Genomic DNA, 7395 nt, shown 5'->3' with positions numbered 1-7395 from the left:
ATAACTTTGATATATAAGTTTGCCTTTCGTCATTGTTACCGGAGAACCCTTTACATCTCATCACATTAGCAGTAAACTTACCGGTAATTTCACTGATCTTTGACTTTTCGAAAAATCATTATATTTGTAGAAACCCCATCCTGTGTCAGTCTGCATCATGTGACGATAGATGTCATACCAAAAAGTTTCAATCATTATTTTGAATCTCGCAGCGTTTCTACATCTGTAGCGACCCCGACAAATCGTCAAGTGACGGCGTCGGCTACGTGGGTCCCATTACCTGATTATAAGTCTTTAAGACAAAGTTTGACCAAAATATGTCGCCTTCATTTCAAAATAAAGATTGTTCCCAAAGTTTACAAGAATTGTTCAACCAATAGTTAAGTTACAACGTTATAATACGAACGAAATCTAGGCGACACGGTTTAAAGTAAAGTCAAAAGACGCTCCATGAAATGCACATATACTCGACATCCAATGCAAGTATCAAATAATGAGCGGAAGCATGTATCATGTATCGTTCAAGGACCTGAGAAAAACATAGAAATCTGTCAACGAAAACGTTGGTGAAATCATAGGTTTAAGTAAGTAAGTACAAGTGAACCACAAGATTTGCATCAATGAATAATAGTAATACATTCCAAAAGTTTGTTTCACGAGCACCCAATTATCAAAGCTTAACATTCCTTCCATTGTATACCCCATCACTTAGTGCTAGAACAAACACTGATTCTCGAAAATATATTTCATCCGTAGACGGTAGCGAACCGTTAAGGATGAGGGTTGTCAACCCATATGGCCATATAACATAAGTTCTCGCTTACACCCGGCAAGTGTAACTAATGATAATCGAATTGAGGATTTTTGTTCTAAACTCGTATGTAGAATGTTTGTTTTCCCGTTCTTGTGTTCACTTAGTTCAAAAGAATCGTTTATGTTTTCTCATCCCAATATAAGTTCAAAAAGAGTAAAAGTGGGACTATGATCTCACCTTGAGTGCACGAGTAGTAAAGTACTTCGACAAGTAAACGTGTGCAAAGAACAATGCTAGTCTTGACCTAAACATATAGGTTATATCAATAACGGTAAACACAAACGGTCAAAGATGTTCAATTAGTCCTATGGCTCGTTACGACTCGATTAATATAGCATGTGAATCAATTTGTCAAGTTTCATGCACGATACAAGTAGTTAAGTATGTTAGAACGATTGTATAATCGTTTGGTTAAGTTTGACTAAAAGTCAAACTTGGTCAAAGTCAAGGTCAACGGGGTCGGGTCGGGTATCCGACAATTTTCCCATGATGAGAAATCATTTATGAGCAGAATGGCCAAGTTTCATGTTAATCGGAGTTACGGTTAAGCGGGAAACATTTTGTGAAAGGAAAAATAAAAACTAAAATGAGCTGGGCATATGCGCGGCGCGCAATGGGTTGCGCGGCGCGCACCCAGTGCAATTTCTGGTCAGAACTCAACCAAGAAGGCAAACATCTGGGATCTCTGATTCTGCGCGGCGCGCGGGTATATGCGCGGCGCGCAATACCTGGGAAACATGCAGTTTGCAGAAAAAGACCAAGTCACGAACCAAAACTCAAATTAACCTATTTTATGAACCGAAAACATCCAAAATGCATACTATATATCGTCGGAAAGGTAATTTGACAAGGAAAACAACTAAACACGTTTCATCAAACAAAAACATCAATTACAATAACCGAAAACTCGTCAATTGATCAAGAAAGGTTTATTTTCAAAGTTTCAAGTTCGTAAAACGTATTTTATGATTCGGGAATCCAATTTACACATACGATATGCCGTTTCGAAGGTAATTAAGCATACATTACAACTAATCACTAACAATTAACATTCCATGACATTCAAGCATCAAAAGTTCATGTCAAGAACTATCAAACCCTAGTCAAACATCACAAAATCAATATTCATGTTTTTGAAGTTTTCTTAATCAACCTACGCATCAAAACGAAGCTAGTGATACTAGTAACACAATTAAAACATGCACTTTAACAATCTAACAACATTAACTCATCCAAAATCAAGGATTAAGCACACCCATTTCAAATGTTCAAACTAGTTACTCAAAACAACAAATCGAGCAAGTAAATCATATATTCATGCTAGACACGAGCCATAGACACTAACTAACACCATTTCAAATCAAAAACACGAATTTAGAGAAATCTAGAGTTTTAGAAATGTTACCCAAACGAGATGAAGTTGGTATCAAATTGTAGAGGATGAAGAGAGGATTCCAAATATGTAATTTGTTTTGTTGTAAGCCTCCTAGATCGAATTTAGATGATGAATGATTGAATTGAGTGTTTGTGTGTGTGTTCTTGCTAGAGAGAAAGAGAGAGAGGTGGAGGTGATTGAATGGTGGTGATTGGGGTGGACTAGTTGACCTAGTCAACTAGTTTGCCCCGTGTCAATTTTAGTCCCTCGAGTTTAGAAGCGGGTGCGGGATTTAACCGATCGAATATTTTTAAAACGCAAGTTAACGAGAGGTGTTATAATTAAATGACGGAATTATTATGAACGTTAGTCAACGGAAACTACGAATTTAAATAACGAAAGGTATTATTTTTAAAAAAAAGACGGGCGTTAAAATAATTTAACGGAAAAATGCGGGATGTTACATTATCCACACCTCAAAAGAAATTTCGTCCCGAAATTTAGTTAGAAATAATAGTCGATGTCTCTTACTCGAGACCCAGTGTAGTAACTCTACGAATGATTGAAGGTATTTTCTTGGACATTCCACGAATCCGGATAGTCGGGGTGTTACGTTGTATTAGGGCTTGGTTTTACGATCCACAAGTTCAGCCGGTTTTCCCTACGAGGAGGAGTTTGTCATCAATAGTTGGTGCATCTAGAAGGATTGCACGTTCCTGTTCCGCAGGACACGTTTCTAAGTTTGTTACACGAAATGTAGGGTAAACGGAAACTTAATTTAGTCGGAAGTTCTAAACGGTAGGAAGCGGTTCCATTACGCCCCAAGGTTTCAAAAGGTTCAATATTGCGGCTATAGCCTTTCTCGATTTCCCAAAATGGATTACACCTTTCCAAGGTGCGGTTTCTCAATATTACGCGGTTACACGCTGGGATTTGTGAGGTTTTCATCTAAGTTTGGTATAACTCTTTTGGGCGACTACGGGTCGTCTCGAGCCCTTCTCGGACTTGAACGATCTCAATTGTTGTTTCTTGATGGAGTTCAGATTTCGGTGGTTGATGCTTTGGTTAAATGAACAGGGGTATGACATTAGCGGTCATATAAGGTTTCGAAAAGTGCGCGTGAACACACGAGTGGTAACTACTGTTGTAAGAGTGATCTACTAAAGGTGACAATACGAGTTTGTGAGATGTCTTTCCAAGACGTAAATCGTTCGTTTGCTCGGTTCGTCAGTTTGTGGGTGGTACGCGGTACTCATGTCTAAGCAGGTTCCCAAGGTTTCTTGTAAAACTAGAAGTGAAACGAGTATTTCGATACAGAATAATTGACAAAGATACACCGTGTTGGAAAAGAATCTCTTAAGATACGTTGAACAAGTTAGTTAGGGTTCGAAAAATGTTCGTTAGGACTATTCACCCTCGTGGCGAATACTTATGCAATATGAGGAGTTTCTCTATCCATGGAGAAATGTTACAAGGAGTTTCTTTAAACGGAAATGCGAACGGTAAAGATAGTAGTGAAATGAGGACTTAGAATAGGATGAGTTTACATCTCGAGGTTGCTATAACGTGCCTCTAGTTGTCAAAAGTTGAAGTCTGAAAGAGAAACGAGGTAGTACACGTAGTTGTATAGTTCGGGGTTGAATAATAGTTGACCGATTATCAGAAACACAAGGGCGTTAAGTCAAAGAAGAGTGAAGTATCGTTGGATTGTGTGTTATCTTAATTTCCAGTAATATCAGACGGTAACGGTGAAATAACAGAGGTATGTAGTGTGGTACGTGATGACAAGAATATTGATCGGATCCACAATTTAGTATTCGAATTCTTCGTGCAAAATAACGAATTTCCGTCCCGTTGATTTCGAGTCGAGGGAGTATGCCTTTCGGCGTCCAAGTAGAAATATTTCCATATTTGAGTCCCATCTGGTGTTGTACGAATTTAGCTAGAAATGTTGGTGTGAAGAATCACGCTCAAGGTTCGATCGCGGAGAGATTAAAGTCGTGTAATACGAGAAAAGTCAGAAATGAATCTTCGGTAACAACCGGTGAGATCTAAGATTTTTACGAATACAAGTCTGAGTTGGGAGAGTTTCCTGATTACATGTGGCTTGATTTCGAGATTGATTGTAATTCCTTGACCATTAACTTCATGGTCTAGAAAATTGGACTTCGTTCAACAGAAATTCTCACTCGGAGAATTTGGTATAAAGTTGCTCTTTTCTCAAAAGTTCGAGCGTAAGATGGTGATGTTGTTCGTTTTCCTTCTTTACTTAAATAAGTTAAGATGTCATCTATAAATACGATAACAGATTAGTCTATATGAATTTGCATACGCGGTTCAAGAGGTTTATGGATACGGGCGAGCCCTAAATAAATCAAGCGGTACTAAGAGAGATTTACAACTAACGTTGCGAGTTCGGAAAGTGGCTTAGGAGACATCGTCTCACTTAACCCCCAATTGATGATAACCGGAACGGAGGTCGATTTGGAACATACGGGATTCGTGCAAATAATCATAAGGTCATGGATGCGAGGGAGAGGGTATCGGTTTCCAACCGAAAATTACTCAGTTCACAATAATCTATACATGATGATGGGGAACTTTTTTTTTTTTTTTTTTTTTTTTTTTTTTTACGAATAGGTTCCGAGCTCCCTAGTTCTATAGGTGTCAAGTCAAAAGTCTTAACGTATATCCTCCAATAAAATTTATAAGCACACAATATTTTCCGTCGGTCACTTAAATCGTCTAAGTAGTATCTGGGGGAAAGAGGTGGAATATAAAGAGCATGAGTCAAATCCTTGGTTATAAAACGTCTAGCGGTAATCGAATCGAACAAGTATGAAATATACGGTTTGTTGTGAAGAAACGTACCCGTTACTAGTCCATCGTCGTTCCGGGCATCCTTGGTGTCGATGTCGAAAGTTCAACGGCGTGCGTTGGGGTTGATTTTCTTATTTGGGCACACATTCCTAAAATGACCCAGTTGGCCACATTCGAAGCAAGCACCCGTTCTGTGTGCGTTGGGCATCTTTCGAGCGACGGGTCCTTGGCGCCGGTGGCGAAACCTGCCACATCCTTCAAAGTGATGCTTGTGGCATTCGTCACAAAAAGGCAGTTTTCCGGCATAGCCTTTCTTGTCGTTGGAGGTAAAAGGCTTCTTGGCGGGGTTGTTGTTATTGTTGTGGTTGCTTGATTGAGAGGCTTCCCATGTTCTTTTGTTGTTACTCGGGTGGTTCTCGACCATTGGTGCCGGTGCTTCCATTTCATTCACCGTTTCTAAGGCTTGGCGGGCCATTGTTAAAGCCTCTTGTAGGTTAGTGGGTTGAGATGTCATTACCTTGTGTTGAATGCTCTTAGGGAGGCCATCCATGTAAAGTTCGACTCTTAGGGATTCGGGAGTCATGAGAATTGGACACATCGAGACTAGTTCGGTAAACCGTTGATTATAAGCCTTGAGGTCATTTCCGGCCGTTTTTAAATTCCTTAGACCCTGTTCGAGCCTTCGAGTCTCGTCGCGCGGGAAGTATTCGGTGATCATTCTTTCTCTTAATTCGGTCCAAGAGAGTGTGTGGGCTTCATCGCTTCCCACTAATTGTACATACGTGTTCCACCATGAGAGAGCAATACCGGTGAAAGTGAGGGTGGAAAACTTGACCTTATCTTGGTCTCGACAACCGCTTGTGTTAAAAACGGTCTCCATTTGTTCAAACCATCGGGTGAGAGTAACCGGTCCCCCGGTTCCATCGAAAGTGGGAGGATTGTACTTCATGAAGTTCTTGTAGGAGCAACCTTCGATTGAATTACCGGCTCCATGATTGTTGTTGTTAGAAAAGTGATCGGCCACGGCCGTACCCACGGCGGTGGTTATCATTCGTTGAAGAGCTTGTTCTAGAGTTTCGAGAGGAGTATTGTGTTGACCTTGGTGAGCCATTGTTCCTTCATGAGACAAGAATATCGTTGGTTAGTATTTTCAACAATACTAACCGTGGCATGGAATAAGGATAGAGAGAAAATTTTCCTTGACTCGCCTTAAATTCTCTATGTCATAATGTCGGAACGTCCATGTGAATCACCGTAATATAATCCCGGAAATTATATTACCCTGATTCTCATGTGCATTTAACATTACTTCATAAAGTCAAGGTGGCGCATCAACAAAATTTATCAACGTAAGATCAAGATCGAATACGAGTCAGATATGATAGACGAGTTCGAGTATAAATGCACAAATAGTCAAGTAATTCCTACTTCAGTCTATATGCCGGTTGTAGTCTAGATTCACCTATGTACCCTATGAATCGGGGTGGACACAAATGAACTCTAAATCCCTACAACCAAGGCTCTGATACCACTTGTAGCGACCCCGACAAATCGTCAAGTGACGGCGTCGGCTACGTGGGTCCCATTACCTGATTATAAGTCTTTAAGACAAAGTTTGACCAAAATATGTCGCCTTCATTTCAAAATAAAGATTGTTCCCAAAGTTTACAAGAATTGTTCAACCAATAGTTAAGTTACAACGTTATAATACGAACGAAATCTAGGCGACACGGTTTAAAGTAAAGTCAAAAGACGCTCCATGAAATGCACATATACTCGACATCCAATGCAAGTATCAAATAATGAGCGGAAGCATGTATCATGTATCGTTCAAGGACCTGAGAAAAACATAGAAATCTGTCAACGAAAACGTTGGTGAAATCATAGGTTTAAGTAAGTAAGTACAAGTGAACCACAAGATTTGCATCAATGAATAATAGTAATACATTCCAAAAGTTTGTTTCACGAGCACCCAATTATCAAAGCTTAACATTCCTTCCATTGTATACCCCATCACTTAGTGCTAGAACAAACACTGATTCTCGAAAATATATTTCATCCGTAGACGGTAGCGAACCGTCAAGGATGAGGGTTGTCAACCCATATGGCCATATAACATAAGTTCTCGCTTACACCCGGCAAGTGTAACTAATGATAATCGAATTGAGGATTTTTGTTCTAAACTCGTATGTAGAATGTTTGTTTTCCCGTTCTTGTGTTCACTTAGTTCAAAAGAATCGTTTATGTTTTCTCATCCCAATATAAGTTCAAAAAGAGTAAAAGTGGGACTATGATCTCACCTTGAGTGCACGAGTAGTAAAGTACTTCGACAAGTAAACGTGTGCAAAGAACAATGCTAGTCTTGACCTAAACATATAGGTTATAT

This window comes from Rutidosis leptorrhynchoides, chromosome 10 (genome assembly GCF_046630445.1).
Source record: "Rutidosis leptorrhynchoides isolate AG116_Rl617_1_P2 chromosome 10, CSIRO_AGI_Rlap_v1, whole genome shotgun sequence".
NCBI classification, from domain to species: Eukaryota; Viridiplantae; Streptophyta; class Magnoliopsida; order Asterales; family Asteraceae; genus Rutidosis; species Rutidosis leptorrhynchoides.
The sequence above is the reverse complement of the archived record's forward strand: the minus strand, read 5'-3'. Positions refer to the sequence as shown.